The sequence below is a fragment of the Heterodontus francisci genome, chromosome 10 (assembly GCF_036365525.1).
Source record: "Heterodontus francisci isolate sHetFra1 chromosome 10, sHetFra1.hap1, whole genome shotgun sequence".
NCBI lineage: Eukaryota > Metazoa > Chordata > Chondrichthyes > Heterodontiformes > Heterodontidae > Heterodontus > Heterodontus francisci.
Genome location: NC_090380.1, coordinates 105,058,736 through 105,079,448, shown reverse-complemented (window position 1 = coordinate 105,079,448; position 20,713 = coordinate 105,058,736). Strand labels below are relative to the sequence as shown.

Genomic DNA, 20,713 nt, shown 5'->3' with positions numbered 1-20,713 from the left:
ACCACCCCTCCGAGGTTTCCTCCCGCAGTACAGCTGTGATATTCTCCTTAACAAGTAATGCAACTCCCCCACCTCTTTTACATCCCCCTCTATCCCGCCTGAAGCTTCTAAATCCTGAAACATTTAGCTGCCAATCCTGTCCTTCCCTCAACCAAGTCTCTGTAATAGCAACAGCATCATAGTTCCAAGTACTAATCCAAGCTCTAAGTTCATCTGCCTTACCTGTTATACTTCTCGCATTGAAACAAATGCACTTCAGACCACCAGTCCCGCTGTGCTCCGCAACATCTCCCTGCCTGCTCTTCCTCTCAGTCTTACTGGCCTTATTTACTAGTTCCTCCTCATTTATTTCACGCTGTCCTACTGCTCTGGTTCCCACCCCCCGCCACACTAGTTTAAACCCTCCCGAGTGACGCTAGCAAACCTCGCAGCCAGGATATTTGTGCCCCTCCAGTTTAGATGCAACCCGTCCTTCTTGTACAGGTCCCATCTGTCCCTGAAGAGATCCAATGGTCCAGATATCTGAAACCCTCCCTTCTACACCAGCTGTTCAGCCACGTGTTCAGCTGCACTATCCTCCTGTTTCTAGCCTCACTGGCATGTGACACAGGGAGTAATCCAGAGATTACAACCCTAGAGGTCCTGTTTTTTAACTTTTTACCTAACTCCTTAAACTCCCCCTGCAGGACCTCGTCACTCTTCCTGCCTATGTCATTGGTACCGATGTGTACCACAACCTCTGGCTGTTCACCTTTCCCCTTCAGAGACATGCTTGACCCTGGCACCAGGGAGGCAACATACCATCCTGGAGTCTCTTTCACATCCACAGAAGTGCCTTTCTGTGCCCCTGACTATAGAGTTCCCTATAACTATTGCTCTTCTGTGCTTTGTCCCTCCCTGCTGAACAACAGTGCCAGCCGTGGTGCCACTGCTCTGGCTGCTGCTGTTTTCCCCTGATAGGCCATTCCCCCTCCCAACAGTACCCAAAACAGTATACTTGTTGGAGAGGGGGATAGCCACAGAGGATTCCTGCACTGACCGCCTGCTCCTTCTAGCGGTCACCCATCTATCTGCCTGCACCTTGGGTGTAACCACTTCTCTAAAACTCCTGTCTGACATTTTCTGCCACCTGCATGCTCCTAAGTGCATCCAGTTGCCGCTCCAACTGATCCATGCGGTCTGTGAGGAGCTGCAACTGGGTACATTTGCTGCAGACGTAGTCATCCGGAACGCTGGAAGCCTCACGGACCTCCCACATCTCACAGGTGAAGCACTTCACCCCTCTAACTGACATTTCTAGCACTAATTAATAAATTAATTTCAAATAAATACTTATTAAATCCTTACTAAATTGTTATTATTAACGATATGGTCCCTAGTGCTAGATTCCTACTATAAATATTAAATGCTAAGTAAATACAGTAATCTCCTCCCTCTGGTTTAGTTACTCGTTAATTAGGGTTTTAATCAATTTTTATCGATGTTTTATTTTCAATTTCAGTAAATAAAATTCCCCACCAGCCAATCAGGTCACAGCTTTCCTGTGACATCACTTTCAGGTTTTTTTTTACCAGAGGTAAGTTTTTTTTTTTTATACTTACCGGTCTGGAACTCTGCCCTCCGAGTCTTCTCCCAGTCAGCTGTGCTCTTTGGAAGCTCTTGGCTCCCCTCATTCTGAGGACAGGTAGGAAATAAAGGAGCTCCTCACTCCCTCCTTACCGAACTTCCTCAGTTACCAAACTTCTACTATAGCACTCTAATGCAACCCAAGTCAGCACTGTAAGATGGCTCACTTTTATACTGACTGACTCTAGCCCCCTGAAAACTGGTTTAAGCCAGTTATCTAATTAACAAGGTGCAGCTGCAAGCAGAGCTTGAGTGAACCCTGTTTAAAGCTGGTCTCAAACTTACCTTCTCCAACCCTAACAGCAACTATTAAGTTAATCTGCTAAATAAAAGACAGATTAGATTTAAGATAAAATTAACCCTTAATTATCCTCAGTTACCAAACTTCCACTATAGCACTCTAATGCAACCCAAATCAGCGCTCCAGTGCAAACAAACATTTAAAGAAATGATCCAAAATGTTCAACAAAAATAGGTTCGATTTAAAAACACAAAAAGTCAGCAGGAAAGATCCATCAGTGGCTTACTGAGGAAGTTAAAGATGGTATTTGATTAAAAGAAGAGGCTTATAATGTTGCAAAGAATAGTAGTAAGCCTGAAGATTGGAAGACTTTTAGAAACCAATAAAGGGTGACCAAAAGTTGAGAAAAAGGGGAAAAGAAGAAAATGAGTAAACTAGCTAGGAATATAAAAATGGATTGTAAGAGTTTTTACAAGTATATATAGAGGAGTAGCTAAAGTAAACGCTGCTCCCTTAGAGGCAAAGATCGGAGGAATTATGGCAAATGAGGAAATGGCAGAGGTTCAACAGATATTTTGTGTCTGCCTTCTTCTATTGTGAAGGCACAAATTATGTACCAGAAATAGAGGGTAAGCCAGGGGCTAATAAGAGTGAGGAACTTGAATCAATTAATATCAGCAGAGAACAATTATTAGAGAAACCTAACTGACTAAAAACCTTGGAGGCGGTACAGTTCACTAGATTGGTTCCTGGAATGAGAGAGTTGTCCTATGATGAGGGGCTGATCTAAATTGAGACTATACTTTCTGGAGTTTAGAAGAATGAAAGGTGATCTCATTGAAACATAAAAGATTTTAAACGGGATTGAAAGGAGTGGTAAGTAAGCATCGCTAGCAATTCCAGCATTTGTTGCCCATCCCGAATTGCCCTTGCGAAAGTGGTGGTGAGCTGCCTTCTTGAACCATTGCAGTGCATATGGTACAGGTACACCCACAGTGCTGTGAGGAAGAGGGTTCCTTTTTCTTTGACTCGGAGACTGTGAATGAACAGCAATAAAGTTCCAGGTCAGGATGGTGTGTGGCTTGGAGGGGAACTTGCTGGTGATGGTGTTACCATGTGTCTGCTGCCCTTGTCCTCCAAGGTGATGGAGGTCACGGGTTTGGAAGGTGCTGTGAAAAGAGGCTTGGCGAGTTGCTGCAGTGCATCTTGTAGATGGTACACACTGCTGCCACTGTGTGCCGGTTTTGGACAGACTGAATGTTTATGGTGGTGGATAGCGTGCCGATCAAGTGGGCTGCTTTGTCCTGGATGATGTCGAGCTGCTTGAGCGTTTTTGGAGTTGCACTCAATCAGGCAAGTGGAGAGTATTCCGTCACACACCTAACTTGTGCCTTGTAGATGGTGGACGGGCTTTGGAGAGTCAGGAGGTGGGTTGCTCACTGCAGAATTCCCAGCCTCTGACCTGCTTTTGTAACCACAGCATTTATATGGCTAATCCATTTACGTTTCTGGTCAGTGGTAACCCTAGGATGTTGCTAAGGGATTCAGCAATGATAATGCCATTGAATGTCAAGGGCAGGTGGTTAGATTCTCTCTTGTTGAAGATGGTCATTGCTGGCATTTGTGGGGCATGAATGTTACATACCTCTTATCAGCCCAAACAAACTGCATTCGGGCATGGACTGCTTCAGTATCTGAGGAGTTGTGAATGGCACTGAATACTGTGCAATCATCAGCGAACATCCCCACTTCTGACCTTATGATGGAGGGAGGGTCATTGATGAAGCATCTGAAGATGATTGGGCCTAGGACTCTACCCTAAGGAACACCTGCAACAATGTCCTGGGCTAGTTATGTTTGGCTTCCAACAACCACAACCATCTTTTGCGCTAGTTGTGACATCAACCACTGGAGAGTTTTCACCCTAATTCCCATTGATTTCAATTTTGCTAGGAGCTCCTTGATGCTACATTTGGCCAAATACTGCCTTGATGTTGAGGGCAGTCACTCTCCCTCACCTCTTTTGTCCACGTTTGGACCAAGGCTGTCATGGAAACTGGAGCTGAATGGCCCTGGCGGAACCTAAACTGAGCATCGATGAGCAGTTTATAGCTGAGTAAGTGCTATATGATAGTACTGTCAATGAGACTTTCCATCACTTTGCTGATGGTTGAGAGTAGACTGGGGAGGTAATTGGCTGGGTTGGATTTGCCCTTCTCTGTGGACAGGACATAGCTGGGCAATTTTCCACATTAGATGCTGAGAGGTTGTTTCCCCTGGCTGGGGAATCAAGAACTGGGGGCACAGCTTCAGGATAAGGGATTGATCATTTAGGACTGAGATGAGGAGAAATTTCTTCACTGAGAGGGTTATGACTCATTGTAATTCTCTACCCATGAGTGTTGTGGATCCTCAGTTGAGTATATTCAGGGCAGAGATAGACAGATTTTTGGTGTCTCAGGGAATTGAGGGCTAAGGGGAGAGGGCGGGTAAGTGGAGTTGAAACAGATGATCAGCCATGATTGTATTGAATGACAGATCAGGCTCGAGGGGCCATCTGACCTACTGCTGCTCCTATTTGATGTGTTCTTATGTTCGAGTTGATTTGTATCGCCCCCAGATAAGACAATGGAAAAGTCACGTGTTGATGTGATGAATTTGACAAGCCTATACGCCTTATGAATTGTCGGAAACAAATTGTAGAAATAGGTAGTACCGCACATTAGTGCCTAACTGAAATAATAAAACTGTAGAAAATTGTGTGAAACTTTGGGAAGTTAATAGGTTTAACCAGCCGCTGTATTACACTAGCAGGGTCTGTCATTAAAGTTCAGATCATTCCTTTTTAACACCATTTAAACGTTTGTAACTTTTATGACAACAAGCATGTTACTATCTACAACTGCTTTGAAACACTTTTGTGGTCATCAGGTTGAGATGCTCATACAATGGGATGTATTACTTTCATCTCTTTCCTTGACAAACACACAAATATAAGCAGTTTCATTTCACAAGTGCTGCAGCCAGAGTCAGGGCCCAGTCTAAACCCAGAATATAAAGGAATGAGACTCCCTGGAAGAGGTACAGTTCAGGCCTCAATACCCAATTTTACCATCTAAAAGTTTGACTTTGGTGTGAAGCGGAAACTGTTTTTCAAATGAATAGAACTGAAAAGCTCCCTTTACTCTGCCCCAACAATATGCCCCAGCTCCACCCTCAGAAGAGCACCCTCTACCATTGTGACTTTTCTTCTGTTTCCCAGTGGTCCATCTGAGTGAGGTTGATAATTACCTGTCAGTTAGTCAACCTCAGAATCAGAATCACTTGTATTGTTTTCCAGTGTCATTAATTCTCTAGGAAAAACTGAAATTGCTGGAAATCAGAAAGACAATGCTGGAAATACTCCAGGTCAGTCAGCATCTGCCATTGTCTAAAAGCACAAGGCACAGCAGGAAATGAGGCTCATTTCATCTGATGGATGTGTGGTATGTTACATCCACCCCTGCTCCCTACTGTCATCACTAAACCTCCTAACTGGTTCTCAAAGATGAAGGATTTATGGTTGTGTGGGCTGCTTATGTGCTTACTATGGAACCTTGTGGTGAAACACAAAGTTTCAATTAATGTTCTAATTCATCCAACATATCTCCAAATGTTCTAATGTGGGATTTAGACATTAGTTAGGCAACAGACTAAGAACTAACCTTTCTAAAACTGCAATCCCACAAATTGCAAACAGGACAAATGAGCAAATAAGAAATCTAAGTGCAAATAGAATTCATTTTGCACAGCTTCAGGACTGAGATTGGGATTATGTGAGCCAGAAATGGCTATAGATTAGATTCCCCTGTCTTGTATCACTATGTATTGCTAAATGTAAAATTTGTCACATTTTAAAGTGTACATGTCTGGGTAAATACCCTGGCCCATTTTCATTTTTATTTGGATTGCCATTGGAAAAGCTTGGTTCGCAAGGATTGTTTTAGAATAAGGATGGGGAGTGCATTATGTATGTATACAAAAATAGCTGATACTAAAGTATTTGCAGGGGAGATTAGGAACTTTCTTCCAGTTGGAAGCAGTGAAGAATGAAGCCAGCTTTTTGTCTCTAACGAAACTTTCACTGTCTTGTCACTGATTCCATCCACTTTTCTTGCTGCTTTTTCAGGCTAAACATAAATGTGTGCATTCTTGGTGCCCTGTTCATCCCAGAGCTGAGCTTCAAATCTATATCCCATCCGTCATCGTGTCCACTTATTTCCACCTTCATAGGATTGCCTGTCTCTGCCCTACTCCATCCCTGCCAGTGCCAAAACCCTTATCTATGTCATTGTCACTTCAAGACCAAATTCCAACATGTCTAGAACTCATCTACACATGTCCTGACGTGCTGAATTTAGCTTGCCTATCGCCTATTTTCTACTTGGCTGCCTCTTCCGACACATTGAATTAAAAATCCTCATCCTGATCTGCAAATCCCTGCACAGCCTCACCTCTTCATACTTCTGCCATCTCCTTCCATCCAACATTTCTTCCTGTGCCCTCCAGTCCTCTGATTCTGGGCATCTGTTCCTTCCCCTCTCTCCTTATTCACTGTTCCATTAGGTTGCAGATCCGTCAAACATCTCGTTGGAGCTTCCTCCCTAAAATCCTTCCCTTTCTATTTCTTTTCCTTAAATCTCATTTGTCTGGCCAAGCCTTCAAATTTAAACCCCAAAGGTTCCTGATTGTCACTTACAATCAAAAGATATGGTATACGTGGGAGTTTGTCATTTGTTTTTCAAATGCAAGTACCAATATCTCTGTTATAGAAAAAAAACCCAAAAAATCCTTCAATTTGTACAATAAATAATATCTGATTTGTCATGACATTGCACACTCCTGGTCTGGAGCACAGTTTTAATAATTAGCTACTAACATGGCCTGTCACTTTAAGGCCATTGGGTTTTGCCTGCAAAAACAAATTCTCCAGATAAATCCTGAAGGTAAGTAGAGTTTTATTACTGTTTAGTGAGACAAGTTAACAGGTTGCCAGGTTCTTGCAAACTCCTGTTCTCAGTCAGAAAAAGAACAGAACGTCTTTATTTTTAACATTTTTGACACATTGAAGTGTGATACCTGGAGTGTCAGAGACTTTTCAAACTTGCCTTTACTGCAACTGTGCTTTTTTTTATAGATTGGCAAAGGGCCATTCCCATCAGTTCATAAATTTAATTCTTCAGGTTATAAAAAAAACAAGTGAAGGTGCAAAGTTATACACTGGATTTTGTGGTGTGAATGTACTACCCATGCATACAGAAACAAAGAGAGGACATGATCACTGCTGGAGAAATAAAGAACTTGTATTTATATAGTACCTTTCACGCCCTCCCAGGTATTCTGAGGCACTTAGACAAGTCTCCAGGGCCTGATGGTTTCCACCCCAGGTATTAAAAGAAATAGGTGAAGAAATTACAAATGTGTGATTCATAATTTTCCAAAGCTGTCCAGAGTCAAGACATCAGATGATCAAAAATAAAGGTGCACAGAATTGGAGGTAACTTTGTGAAGTGGGTTGAAATTGGTTGGGCAGTAGGCGACAGAGGGCATAACAGGAACATTCTCTGATTGGCGGGATGTAGCAAGTAATGTACCACAGGGTGATGTACTGTAAAGGCCGGCTACCGGACCCAATGACGTGTCGTGTTTGGGTCAGGTCACACTTCCGGGTCCGGCATTCGGGCTCGGGTCGGACATGCTCTATCACCACCTCAGGTAGGTGGCTCCACTGTTAATGTAATTTTTGGACTAGAAAGGTAGTTTTGTTACAGTTATTTTGAGCTTGTGCAGATCAGCAACAAAGTGAAAAACGGAAGGTAGATTAACTGATGGTCGGGTCGGGCATGGAAAAAAATGAAAGGACTCGAGTCGGGCTCAGGCTCTGGGTCGGATGTGGTTCTATCAGGCTCGGGTTGGGTTTCGTTTGCAGACCCGAGCCGGCCTTTAATGTACTGAGGCATTCAACTTTTCACTATAATATATTAATGACTTGAATGAAGGAAGAGAGATGTATAACCAAGTTTATACTATGTTAGAAGGAACAGTAAGTTTTATGGGGGTAGGAAATTTTATAAAGTACATCGACAGATAAAATGAGCAGGCACTATGAAAGGTGGAGTGCAGTGTAGTGTGAGGTCATCCACTTTGGATTGAAGAAAGACATTAAACTATTTTCTGACATATATAAGAGACAAGGAGCTGTAGAAGAGCAAAAAAGATTTAGGTACACAAATCACTAAAAAAAAATAGTGCACAGCTGAAATCAGAAAGTTTTTTCCCCACAAAAAACAGAAATCTGAAAACTGTTTTTGCACCACACCCTAATCTCTGGACGAAAGCTGACACAATTGAAATTGACTCATTTTCAAGACTGAGATTGATATGCTTTTAATAGTTAAGGGTAAAGAAAGGCGGCGCAGTGGTTAGCACCGCAGCCTCACAGCTCCAGGGACCCGGGTTCGATTCCTGGTACTGCCTGTGTGGAGTTTGCAAGTTCTCCCTGTGTCTGCGTGGGTTTTCTCCGGGTGCTCCGGTTTCCTCCCACAAGCCAAAAGACTTGCAGGTTGATAGGTAAATTGGCCATTATAAATTGTCACTAGTATAGGTAGGTGGTAGGGAAATATAGGAACAGGTGGGGATGTTTGGTAGGAATATGGGATTAGTGTAGGATTAGTATAAATGGGTGGTTGATGTTCGGCACAGACTCGGTGGGCCGAAGGGCCTGTTTCAGTGCTGTATCTCTAATCTAAAAAAAGAAAGACATGCATTTCTGAAGCACCTTTCATGACCTCAGGATTAAAGGCCGGCTCGGGTTTGCAAACAAAACCCGACCCGAGCCATACCGAACCACCCACATCCGACCCGGCCCGAGTCCTTCTATTTTTTCCCATGCCCAACGTGACCATCAGTTAACCTACCTTCCGTTTTTCACTTTGTTGCTGATCTGCACAAGTTTAAAATAACTGTAACAAAACCACCTTTCAAGCCCAAAAATTAAATTAACAGTGGAGCCACTTACCTGAGGTGGTGATAGAGCGTGTCTGACCCAGCCCGACCCAATCCGAGCCCGAATGCTGGACCCAGAAGTGCAACCCGACCCAAACCCGACACATGTTGTCGGGTCCTGTCGGGTTCAGGTCGGGTAGCCGGCCTTTACTCGGGATGTCCCAAAGCGTTTTACAGCCGACTAAGTACTTTTCAAGTGTGGTCACTGTTACAATATAGGAAATGCGGCAACCAGTATCTGCACAGCAAGCTCCCACAAACAGCAACGTGATAATGACCAGATAGTCTATTTTTGTGATACGGATTTGAGGGATAAATATTGGCTAGGAAAGCAGGGAGAACTCCCCTACTCTTTGAAATAGTGGCATAGGATCTTTTACATCCACCTGAGGGGGCAGATGGTGCCTTAGTTTAGCATCTCATCCAAACAACGGCACCTCCGACAGTGCAGCACTCTCTCAGTACTGCACTGGACTGTCAGCCTAGACTTTTGTGCTCGGGTCCCTGGAGTGGGAGTTGAATGCACAACCTTCTGACTCAGAGGTGGGAGTGCTACCAACAAAGCCATGGCTGACACACAAGAAGTATGGAAAAAAGGCAGGTAAAATAGAGTTGAGGTACAGGTCAGCCATGATCTAATAGAATGGAAGAGCAGACTGGAAGGGCTGAATGGCCTATTCCTGGTCCTGGTTCACAACCAATTACTTTTGAACTGTGTTGTAGACAAATGCAGAAATCAATTTGTGCACAGTAGGGTAAAAGGTGGTGCTGTTTGAATGGCCACTTGGTTGACCAAGATACCAGGAGAAGTCCCTGATCTTCAAAAATGTGCCGAAATGATCTTTTACATCCACCTCAACACGCAGACGGGACCTCAATTTAATGTCTTATGGAAAACTACATCATTATGTTGCACAATATATTGCACCTTCAGCACTGCACTAAAGCGTGAGCCTAGATTATATGTTCAAATCTTGAAGTGGGGCTTAAACCAGCAACCTTCTAATACAGGTGAAACTGCTACCACTGAGCCAAGGTTGACACAGTAAAGAGAGCAATATTCCGCAGTGAAATTCAAGTGCGGACAGGGGCAAGCAATGCAATGAAAAGCGGGTTATCTGAAGTGACCTTCAGGCTAAACAGGTAATTTAAATTGAATAATGAGATGTTATTTAGTTTGGTTGTCGTTATCTTCAGCAAGGAAACAGATGTATGGAGAGAGCAGAGTAAAAAGAGATATGCACTTATTAGCACCTTACCAATCTCTCTGTTTCATATGCATTAAATTTACTGATAGACAGGCAGATGCGTCTGGCAATTTGTACACAGCAGTGAGCTGAATGATTAATCTGTTTTTAATAGTGTTAGTTAAGAGAGAGTAGTAAGAGAGTTTGTTGATTTCCTTCAGCTAATACCATGGGCATCTTAACATGGATCAGATTTCAGCTAAATGACAGTACTTCCAGCAATGTAGCACTCCCTCAAAACTTCACGGTAATGACAGTTCAGAGTATATGCTCAAATCCCAGAGTGAACTTTGAACCCATAACCACTGGATTTTGAAACCAGAATACTACCCATTGAACCAAGCTGCTAAAGATTTTAAAATACCACTATGAAAATAGGCTTGAGGAAACAACACATTCAGACTTTTAAAATAAAAAGGAAATGGGCAAACTGGAAGCTAGTAAATTCTTGACCTGAATTTGAACATAGAACCAAGGTGTTCAGTTTAATCCTAAAGTACCCTAATTTTGTAAATTAATTTATCTAACTTATTCAAACATAAAATACCCCATTCGCCCTTCCCATTCAATTTTTTCTCTCCCTCTCCTGAAGATGCTGACTTAGAGTCATGGAGAGATACAGCACTGAAACAGGCCCTGCGGCCCACTGAGTCTGTGCCGACCATCGGCCACCCACTTATACTAATCCTACATTAATCCCATATTCCCGACCACATCCCCACCTTCCCTCAGTTCTCCTACCACCTACCTATACTGGGGCAATTTACAATGGCCAATTTACCTGTTAACCTGCAAGTCTTTGGCTGTGGGAGGAAACCGGAGCACCCAGCGGAAACCCACACGGTCACAGGGAGAACTTGCAAACTCCGCACAGGCAGTACCCAGAACTGAACCCGGGTTGCTGGAGCTGTGAGGCTGCGGCGCTAACCACTGCGCCACTGTGCCGCCCTTAAACCTATACCAGGATACATTCTACTCTCCGTAAACTTGAGGTAATCCAAAACTCTGCTGCCTTAACTCACACCAAATCCTGTTTCCCTGTCACCCCTGTGCTCGCTGACCTACATTGGCTCTCGTTCAAGCAACGTCTTGATTTTAAAATTCTTATCCTTTTGTTTTCAAATCCCTCCATGGTCTCGCCCCTCTCAATCTCTATAATCTCTTCAAGCCCCTTAAATCTCCAAGATGTCTGCACTCCTCTAATTCTAGCCTCTAGTACATCCCTGTCTTAAATCACTCCACCATTGATAGCTTTGCCTTCAGTTGCCTAGGCCCCAAGCTTTGGTATACTCTCTGTGAACCTTTCCTCCTTTTAAGACGCTCCTTAAAACCTACCTCTTTGACCAAGCTTTTGGTCATCTGACCTAATGTCTCCTTTTGGGGCTAGGTGTCATACTTTGTTTTATAATGCTCCTGTAAAATACCGTGGGATGTTTCATTACATTTACGGCTCTATATAAATCGAAGTTGTTCTAGATACAACACCATGACTGCTGGCTGCCCTTGGTACCTCTCCTAAACTTCCTGTTCAATGAACCTGGGCAATGGGTGACTGCAGGCACTATAGCAAACTATGATTTTCAACTAGGACACATAGAAAATCATAATATGACTGGGCAGAGTCAACACTGATTTACGAAAGGGAAATCATGTTTGACAAATCTGTTCGTGGTTTTGAGGATGTAACAGGCAGGGTGGATAAGGGGGAACCAATGAATGTAGTATATATAGATTTTCCATAAGCATTCAATAAGGTGTCACACAATTCCTGGGATTGGGGGTAATATATTAGAGTCATAGAGTTATACAGCACAAACAGGCCCTTCGGCACATCGTGTCCATACTGCCATCAAGCATCTATCTATTCTAATCCCATTTTCCAGCACTTGGCCCATAGAATCTATGTTATGGCATTTCAAGTGCTCATCTAGATATTTCTTAAATGTTGTGAGGGTTCCTGCCTCTACCACCCCTTCAGGCAGTGTGTTCCAGATTCCAACCACCCTCTGGGTGGAAAAGTTTTTCCTCAAATCCCCTCTAAACCTCCTGCACCTTTCCTTAAATATATGCCCCCTGGTTATTGACACCTCCGCTAAGGAAAAAAGTTTCTTCCTATCTATGCCCCTCATAATTTTGTATACCTCAATCAAGTCCCCCCTCAGCCTTCTCTCCTCTAAGGAAAACAACCCTAGCCTATCCAGTTTCTCTTCATAGCTGAAATGCTCCAGCCCAGGCAACATCTTGGTGAATCTCCTCTGCACCCTTTCCGGTGCAATCACATCCTTCCTATCATATGGCAACCAGAACTGTACACAGTACTCCAGCTGTGGCCTAACTAGTGTTTTATACAGCTCCATCATAACCTCCCTGCTGTTTTACATTCTGTGCTGGGCTAGTAAAGGCAAGTATCCCCTATGCCTTCCTAACCAGCTTATCGACCTGTGCTGCTGCCTTCAATGATCTTCAGTGTACTTGGTGATCAAGTACACCAAGGTCCCTCTGACCCTCTGTACTTCCTAGGGTCTTACCACCCATTGTATATTCCCTTGCCTTGTTAGTCCTTCCAAAATGCATCACCTCTCACTTCTCAGGATTAAATTCCATTTGCCATTGCTCTGCCCATCTTAACAGCCCATCTATATCATCCTGTAATCTAAGGCTTTCCTCCTCACTATTTACGACACCACCAATTTTCGTGTCATCGGCAAACTTACTGATCATGCCTCCTATATTCACACCTAAACCATTAAATGTACACTACGTTAAGTTCTTCTTCTTCTTCTTCTTTGGCCTCCTTGTCTCGAGAGACAATGGGTAAGCGCCTGGAGGTGGTCAGTGGTTTGTACAGCAGCGCCTGGAGTGGCTATAAAGGCCAATTCTCGAGTGACAGACTCTTCCACAGGTGCTGCAGATAAAATTGGTTGTCGGGGCTGTTGCACAGTTGGCTCTCTCATTGCGCTTCTGTCTTTTTTCCTGCCAACTGCTAAGTCTCTTTGACTCGCCACGCTTTAGCCCCGCCTTTATGGTTGCCCGCCAGCTCTGGTGATCGCTGGCAACTGACTCCCACGACTTGTGATCAATGTCACAGGACTTCATGTCGCGTTTGCAGACGTCTTTAAAGCGGAGCCATGGACGGCCGGTGGATCTGGTATCAGTGACGAGCTCGCTGTACAATGTGTCCTTGGGGATCCTGCCATCTTCCATGTGGCTCACATGGCCAAGCCATCTCAGGCACCGCTGGCTTAGTAGAATTAAGTACATTAATGTATTAGTATAGATTGAGGATTGTTTTACGGACAGAGAGCAGAGTAGGAATAAATGAGTCATTTTCGGGTTGGCACATGTAACTAGTGGGGTACCGCAAGGATCAGTGCTTGGGCCTCAGCTATTTACTGTTTAAGTCAATGATTTAGATGAGGGCACTGAGTGTAATGTATCCAAGTTTGCTGATGATACGAATTTAAGTGGGAAAGTAAGTTGTGAGGAGGATGCAAAGAGGCTGCAAAGTGATATAGACAGGTTAAGTGAGTGGACAAGAAAGTGGCAAATGGAATATAATGTGGAGAAGTATGAAGTTATCCACTTTAGTAGGAAAAATAGAAAGCAGAATTTTTTTTAAATGGTGCAAGACTGGGAAATGTTGATATTCAGAGGATTCTGGATGTCCTTGTACGTGAGTCACAAAGTTTACATGCGATTACAATGAGCAACTAGGAAAGCAAATGGTATGTTAGCCTTTATTACAAAGGGATTGGAATATAAATTTAAAGAGGTCTTACTGCAGTTATGTAGGGCTTTGCTGAGAGCACACATGGAGTACTGTGTAATGTTCACCTGACTGATTCCTGGGATGAGGGGTTGTTCTGTGAGAGATTGAGTAGAGAACTAGGCCTATATTCCCTAAAATAAAACAGCAAATGCTGGAAATACTTAGGTCTTTGGAGAGAGAAACAAAGTTAACATTTCAGGACAATGACCTTTTGTCAGAATTCTATATTCTGTAGAGTTTAGAAGAATGGGAGGCAATCTCATTGAAACGTAGAAATTTCTGAAGGAGCTTGATAGGGTAGATGCTGAGCGAATGTTTGTCCTAGCTGATGAGTCTAGAACTAGGGGTTCAGTCAGAATAAGGGGTTGGCCATTTAAGGACTGAGATGAGGAGAAATTTCTTCACTAACGAAGGATTGTGAATCTATGGAATCCTTTACCCCAGAGAGCTGAGGATGCTCAGTCACTGAGTATATTAAAGACAGATCGCTAAATATTTGGATACTAAGGAATCAAGGGACACTGCAGGAAGGTGTAGCTAAGGTGGAAGGTCAGCCATGTTCTTATTGAATGGTGGAATGGGCTCAAAGGACTGAATGGCTTACTCATCCTATTTCTTATGTTCTTATACTGACTAACCTGCTCTGCAGTTGCAGCATTTTACATTTTTAAAAATTATTTCCCTCCCCTTTGCTTCTAAAGGTTTTGAACATTTAATGGAGTGAGTCTTAACAGCAACACTTGTCAGAGTTGGTAACTATCTAGCTCCATGCATCATGCTCTTTTTGATTAATTTCTCTTACACGCTGATTGCTGTAAAACTTGGAATGAATGTATTTTTCATTTTATTAGTTACACTGCAAAAATCTTAGCCACGAACATAATCTGAAAAGGCTGCCTGTTCTAGTTAGGTTTTTTTTAATCCTCATGACTTGTGAGCATTTTAGTTCCATTAAGTGCCACCATATTTGATGTGGATGGAGGGGGAAAAAGGGAGAAGGCTCAGCATCAGTTTGTGTAGGGCTGAGTTCAGCTTCTGTCTTTTCTGTCAAAGCAACATTAAAGGACCCTGTCCAGGTTGTGCCAAGATTTCTTTTGCATCCTGTCAGACTCCACCTCCCACACTGCTGCCACACGCATGGTCTGCTTCCTTCGGCATTTTTTAATCCGCCCAATATTTTCTTTTTTTTTAGACAGCTGCTATTTTTCTGATACTGAGATGTCCCGCCTTCAGTAGGGAAGTGGTGAAACACTAAGTTTATTCCATGTAGCCAACAGCAGTGCACGGGCTATGAGGTTGAGATAAGCATTCCACTGTTTTCCTTCAGTTATGATTCCTTTATGTCAAGACAAACAGATACTTTTACCTAGATGTGTCATCACGGTTTAAAGTTATCACTTCAGAAACTTACAGCCTTCAGTGAGGTTTCAGGCTGCTGGAAAAAGTGAAAAATCACTGTGCTTTTGGACCGCTGCCATTTGTAGTAAATCACACTTGTGTGACTCATCAACGGAAATAGTTACTGGTGAGTTGATGTTGCTGTGTGGCTCAGCTGATGATTGTGTGCTTTGTCACAGTGCAGCTGCATGTTTGAAGAAACAATATCCCTTTTCCTGGGTGTTCTGTGTGCCTCACATCCAAGGCTTGTCTTAAAAACTTGAAAAGCTTAAAAAAAAAAGTGCACAACGTTCTAAATGACGGAAGTCAAAGAATAATGAATTCACAGTAATCATTTTTTGTCATATGTAAGAGATATGCATCTATTCTTTTAAAAGCTTCATTTCTGCCACATCTTCCTCTGTTGGCTGAGTTATCAATTGGTTGAATTTTAATTTATGTAACTTTGTGGTCTATATAAATTTACTAGTGATTTATAAGGGATCTTCTTTTATTAATCCAACATCAAGAGGACAGTCTGTGTTAAATCAGCATGCCTATTCCACAGGGTTGCTCAATTATCTTGTTTATAAGCTGGAAGATAGTTTAGATATCAGAAAGAGCATTGTAACAATTTATTTTTCTTCCTCGGCCCAGCATTCTTCCCTGAACTAACAAGGCCAAAAAAGATGATTAACTGGCCATTTATCTCGTGGTTCATGGGACCTTACTGTGGATTTCGCCTTTGAAGAAAGAACTTGCATTTGTATGGCATCTTATCACATCACAAGTGGATATCCCAAGGCACTTTACAAACAATTGATTACTTTTGAACTATTATGTAGGCAGCGTAATTCATTGTAAGTGAAGTCTTTTGCGATGTTTCCATGAGATGTAACAAGGCATTAGATAAGTCTTTTTTTGCCCCCTGAAGATGCTGACTAATGGTGGGATATGGTTCTACAGTTGCTAACAGCTCTCCGGTATCTTACTCATATTCTATTATTCATTTGCAATTCAGGTTGGGAGCGCCAGTAAGATCGTCAACCACTGGGGTCATCATTACCATGCTTAGATAGTTCTTTTGTTCTTATCCATCAGTTACACATGTATACTTTCTAGTCGAAGTCACTGGATAATGATCAGGAGACCCTGACTGACTTTCCATAATTCTCAGGCACTTGGAATGTTAGCATCCTGCCTGAGATCAATCAGTTAACTTAGCACACTCTGGGGGAATCAAATTTGAGTGCTTCTGTTCTATGGACTAATATCAGTAGGCCATTGGGAAAGTTTGCAACCATTATTGTTTTTGAAACACTGATCTGATTCTTTCAAGAGTTTCTCTTCAAAAATTACTGTTTTTGACAATTTGCTATGGGCAGATGGGGCAAAAAACTTTCTTTTTGAGAACTGGACTTTAAAATCTGTCTTATGAATAAGTGCATTGGGAAGTCAACTTAGTTGGCAATCAAATTCATATTCAATGTGTCAGGCAAAGCCCCCACCTGCCGAGATTGAGGCACACATGATTTCGCCACATGAACATTAAAACTTAAAATTGCAAGCCGCTGACTGGAAAGACATTTTTATATAGTAACTAGCAGTGTTGAAACAAAAGGGACCCAGTTGTTGCTTCCCCAATACACAGAAGTGGTCAAACTAGTTTTAGTCACATGACTAGCTGGCTGGAGTTTTTTTGAATTTGAACTTCCAGAGGAGACAAAGCCGTGTGCTCATGGAGTAAAGGTTTCTCCTGGAACTGACGCAAGAAGACCTCTCTCCTGCCTGCTTCCATCTCCTTCCCACGGAAATTGTGAAAACACGTGAAACTCAAAGAGAGAAAAGTATCCTACGTGAACAAGGTTTTAAGAAGACGACTGGGCCCTGACTACTGAGACCATTTAAGCCCGGGGACGCGTAAAATGCGGGATGGATCCCCAGGCTAGGCGGAAGCGGGTTTGCCACCGACTTTTACGTCAGTGGCGAAATCCCTTCCGCCTATGGTAAAATCCAACCCAGTGTGTTTAAAATTAAACCCTGTTACACTTCTTCTTTGGCCTCCTTATCTCGAGAGACAATGGGTAAGCGCCTGGAGGTGGTCAGTGGTGTGTGGAGCAGCACCTGGAGTGGCTATAAAGGCCAATTCTAGAGTGACAGGCTCTTCCACAGGTGCTGCAGAAAAATTTGTTTGTCGGGGCTGTTTCACAGTTGGCTCTCCCCTTGCGCTTTTCTCTTTTTCCTGCCAACTGCTAAGTCTCTTCGACTCGCCACATTTTAGCCCTGTCTTTATGGCTGCCCGCCAGCTCTGGGGAACGCTGGCAACTGACTCCCATGACTTGTGATCAATGTCACAGGACTTCATGTCGCGTTTGCAGACGTCTTTAAAGCGGAGACATGGATGGCCAGTGGGTCTGATACCAGTGACGAGCTCGCTGTACAATGTGTCCTTGGGGATCCTGCCATCTTCCATGCGGCTCACATGGCCAAGCCATCTCAAGCGCCGCTGACTCAGTAGTGTGTATAAGCTGGGGATGTTGGCTGCCTCGAGGACCTCTGTGTTGGAAATCCGGTCCTGCCACCTGATGCCAAGTATTCTCCGGAGGCAGCGAAGATGGAATGAATTGAGACGTCGCTCTTGGCTGACATACGTTGTCCAGGCCTCACTGCCATAGAGCAAGGTAGTGAGGACACAGGCTTGATACACTCGTACTTTTGTGTTCCGTGTCAGTGCGCCATTTTCCCACACTCTCTTGGCCAGTCTGGACATAGCAGTGGAAGCCTTTCCCATGCGCTTGTTGATTTCCATCTAGAGACAGGTTACAGGTGATAGTTGAGCCTAGGGAGGTGAACTCTTGAACCACTTCCAGAGCATGGTCGTCAATATTGATGGATGGAGCATTTCTGACGTCCTGTCCCATGTTGGTCGTTTTCTTGAGGCTGATGGTTAGGCCAAATTCATTGCAGGCAGCCGCAAACCTGTCGATGAGACTCTGCAGGCACTCTTCAGTGTGAGATGTTAAAGCAGCATCGTCAGCAAAGAGGAGTTCCCTGATGAGGACTTTCCGTACTTTGGACTTCGCTCTTAGACGGGCAAGGTTGAACAGCCTGCCCCCTGATCTTGTGTGGAGGAAAATTCCTTCTTCTGAAGACTTGAACGCATTTGAGAGCAGCAGGGAGAAGAAAATCCCAAAAAGTGTGGGTGCGAGAACACAGCCCTGTTTCACGCCACTCAGAAGAGGAAAGGGGTCTGATGAGGTGCCGCCATGTTGAATTGTGCCTTTCATATTGTCATGGAATGAGGTGACGATACTTAGTAGCTTTGGTGGACATCCAATCTTTTCTAGTAGTCTGAAGAGACCACGTCTGCTGACGAGGTCAAAGGCTTTGGTGAGATCAATTAAAGCAATGTAGAGGGGCATCTGTTGTTCGCGGCATTTCTCCTGTATCTGACGAAGGGAGAACAGCATGCCAACGGTCGATCTCTCTGCACGAAAGCCACACTGTGCCTCAGGGTAGACACGCTCGGCCAGCATCTGAAGCCTGTTCAGAGCGACTCGAGCAAAGACTTTCCCCACTATGCTGAGCAGGGAGATTCCACGGTAGTTGTTGCAGTCACCGCGGTCACCTTTGTTTTTATAGAGGGTGATGATATTGGCATCGCGCATGTCCTGAGGTACTGCTCCCTCGTCCCAGCACAGGCATAACAGTTCATGTAGTGCTGAGAGTATAGCAGGCTTGGCACTCTTGATTATTTCAGGGGTAATGCTGTCCTTCCCAGGGGCTTTTCCGCTGGCTAGAGAATCAATGGCATCACTGAGTTCCAATTTTGTTAGCTGTATGTCCAGCTCATCCATGACTGGTAGAGACTGGGCTGCATTGAGGGCAGTCTCAGCGACAACATTCTCCCTGGAGTACAGTTCTAGGTAGTGCTCAAACCAGCGGTCCATTTGTTTGTGATGGTCAGTGATTATGTCCTCTGATTTAGATTTGAGGGGGGCGATCTTCTTGATGGTTGGCCCAAAAGCTCTCTTAATGCCATCATACATTCCTCCGATGTTTCCGGTGTCTGAGGCCAGCTGAATATGACTGCATAGGTGTTGCCAGTAGTCATTTGCGCAGCGCCTGGCTGCTCTTTGTGCAGTGCTTCTGGCTGCTTTAAGTGCGATGGATGTTAACTCGCTGCGGGCTTTTTTGTAGTTCAGGAGTGCAATGCGCTTAGTGGCTATGACAGGTTCCAGCTCTTCAATATGAGATTGAAACCAGTCTGCATTTCTCTTCGCACGTTTGCCGGAGGTGGTCAAAGCTGACTGATAGATGGCGTCTCTGATGTGGGCCCACTTGGTCTCAGCATCCCCTGTGGGAGTGTTTTGAAGGGCTGTTACAAGTGAATTTAGAAATTTTTGTAACAGCTGTGGATGAGAAATTCTGCTCGTGTTGATGCACGGGTGGCCCTTCTGCTTGGAATGATGCAACGTCTTTGGTCTGAGTCTAACCTTGCTGCACTCCAGGGAGTGGTCGGTGTCGCAGTCTGCACTGTGGAAGCTGCGTGTGATTTGAACACTGTTTAAGGAGGCTCGCCTTGTGACGATGAAGTCTAGCTGGTGCCAACGACGCAATCTTGGGTGCCTCCATGAAACCTGGTGACAGGGTTTAGTGTGAAAGAACGAGTTGGTGATGCAGAGGTTATGATAGGTACACAACTCAAGCAGTCTCTGCCCGTTCTCATTCATCCTTCCAACGCCATAGCGCCCAAGGCAGGAGGGCCATGAGTCATGGTCGGCCCCAACCCTGGCATTAAAGTCCCCCAGCAGGAACAGGTGTTCAGTGTTGGGGATGCTGCTAATGATATTATGGAGTTCCTCGTAGAACTGGTCTTTAGCTTCAGGTGGGGAGCAGAGTGTTGGAGCATAGATGCTGAGTAGGTGTACTGGACCAGAGGTGGTGAGCAGTCGGATGGACAGTATGCGTTACGAGCCATTTGAGGGAGGCTCTATCATGCTGAGCAAGGAGTTTCTGATGGCGAAGCCCATTCCATGCTGTCTTGGTTCTTCAGGATCCCTGTCCTGCCAGAAGAAGGTGTAGTCTTGCTCTGCTAGAGATCCACTCGCGGGGAGGCGTGTCTCCTGAAGTGTTGCAATGTCTACATTGAGTCTACTGAGCTCGTTGTTAATGATGGCGGTCTTCCGAGAATCATAGATTTGTGTAAGGTCTTCCGACAGGCCAGGACACATAGTTCTGACGTTCCAGCTTGCAAAACGAAGGACTGGTACCTTCTTTCCTTTTTTCATGTTGTTTGGTGCGGTGTTGCAGTCCACATTTCGGGCCATGACCCTGAGCTCCAAGCACCCATTGAAGCAGGTGGACTGTGGCGGGACAGAACCTTATTGACCGGGGGCTGCCCGGTTT

General features: G+C 44.2%; 1 protein-coding gene across 2 annotated transcripts in view; it reads left to right on the top strand.

The window, feature by feature from the left end:
• Window positions 1-20,713, top strand: part of zbtb21 (zinc finger and BTB domain containing 21) — an 81,307-nt gene that overhangs the window by 25,546 nt on the left and 35,048 nt on the right. The window contains exon 1 of one of the 2 annotated variants that reach the window (XM_068041242.1): window positions 3,906-3,983. The exons of the other annotated variant lie outside the window; for it this stretch is intronic. The gene's annotated coding sequence lies outside the window, so the exon portion shown is untranslated. Of the gene's footprint in view, window positions 1-3,905; window positions 3,984-20,713 lie in introns of those variants that run through there. 2 annotated transcript variants of the gene reach the window in all.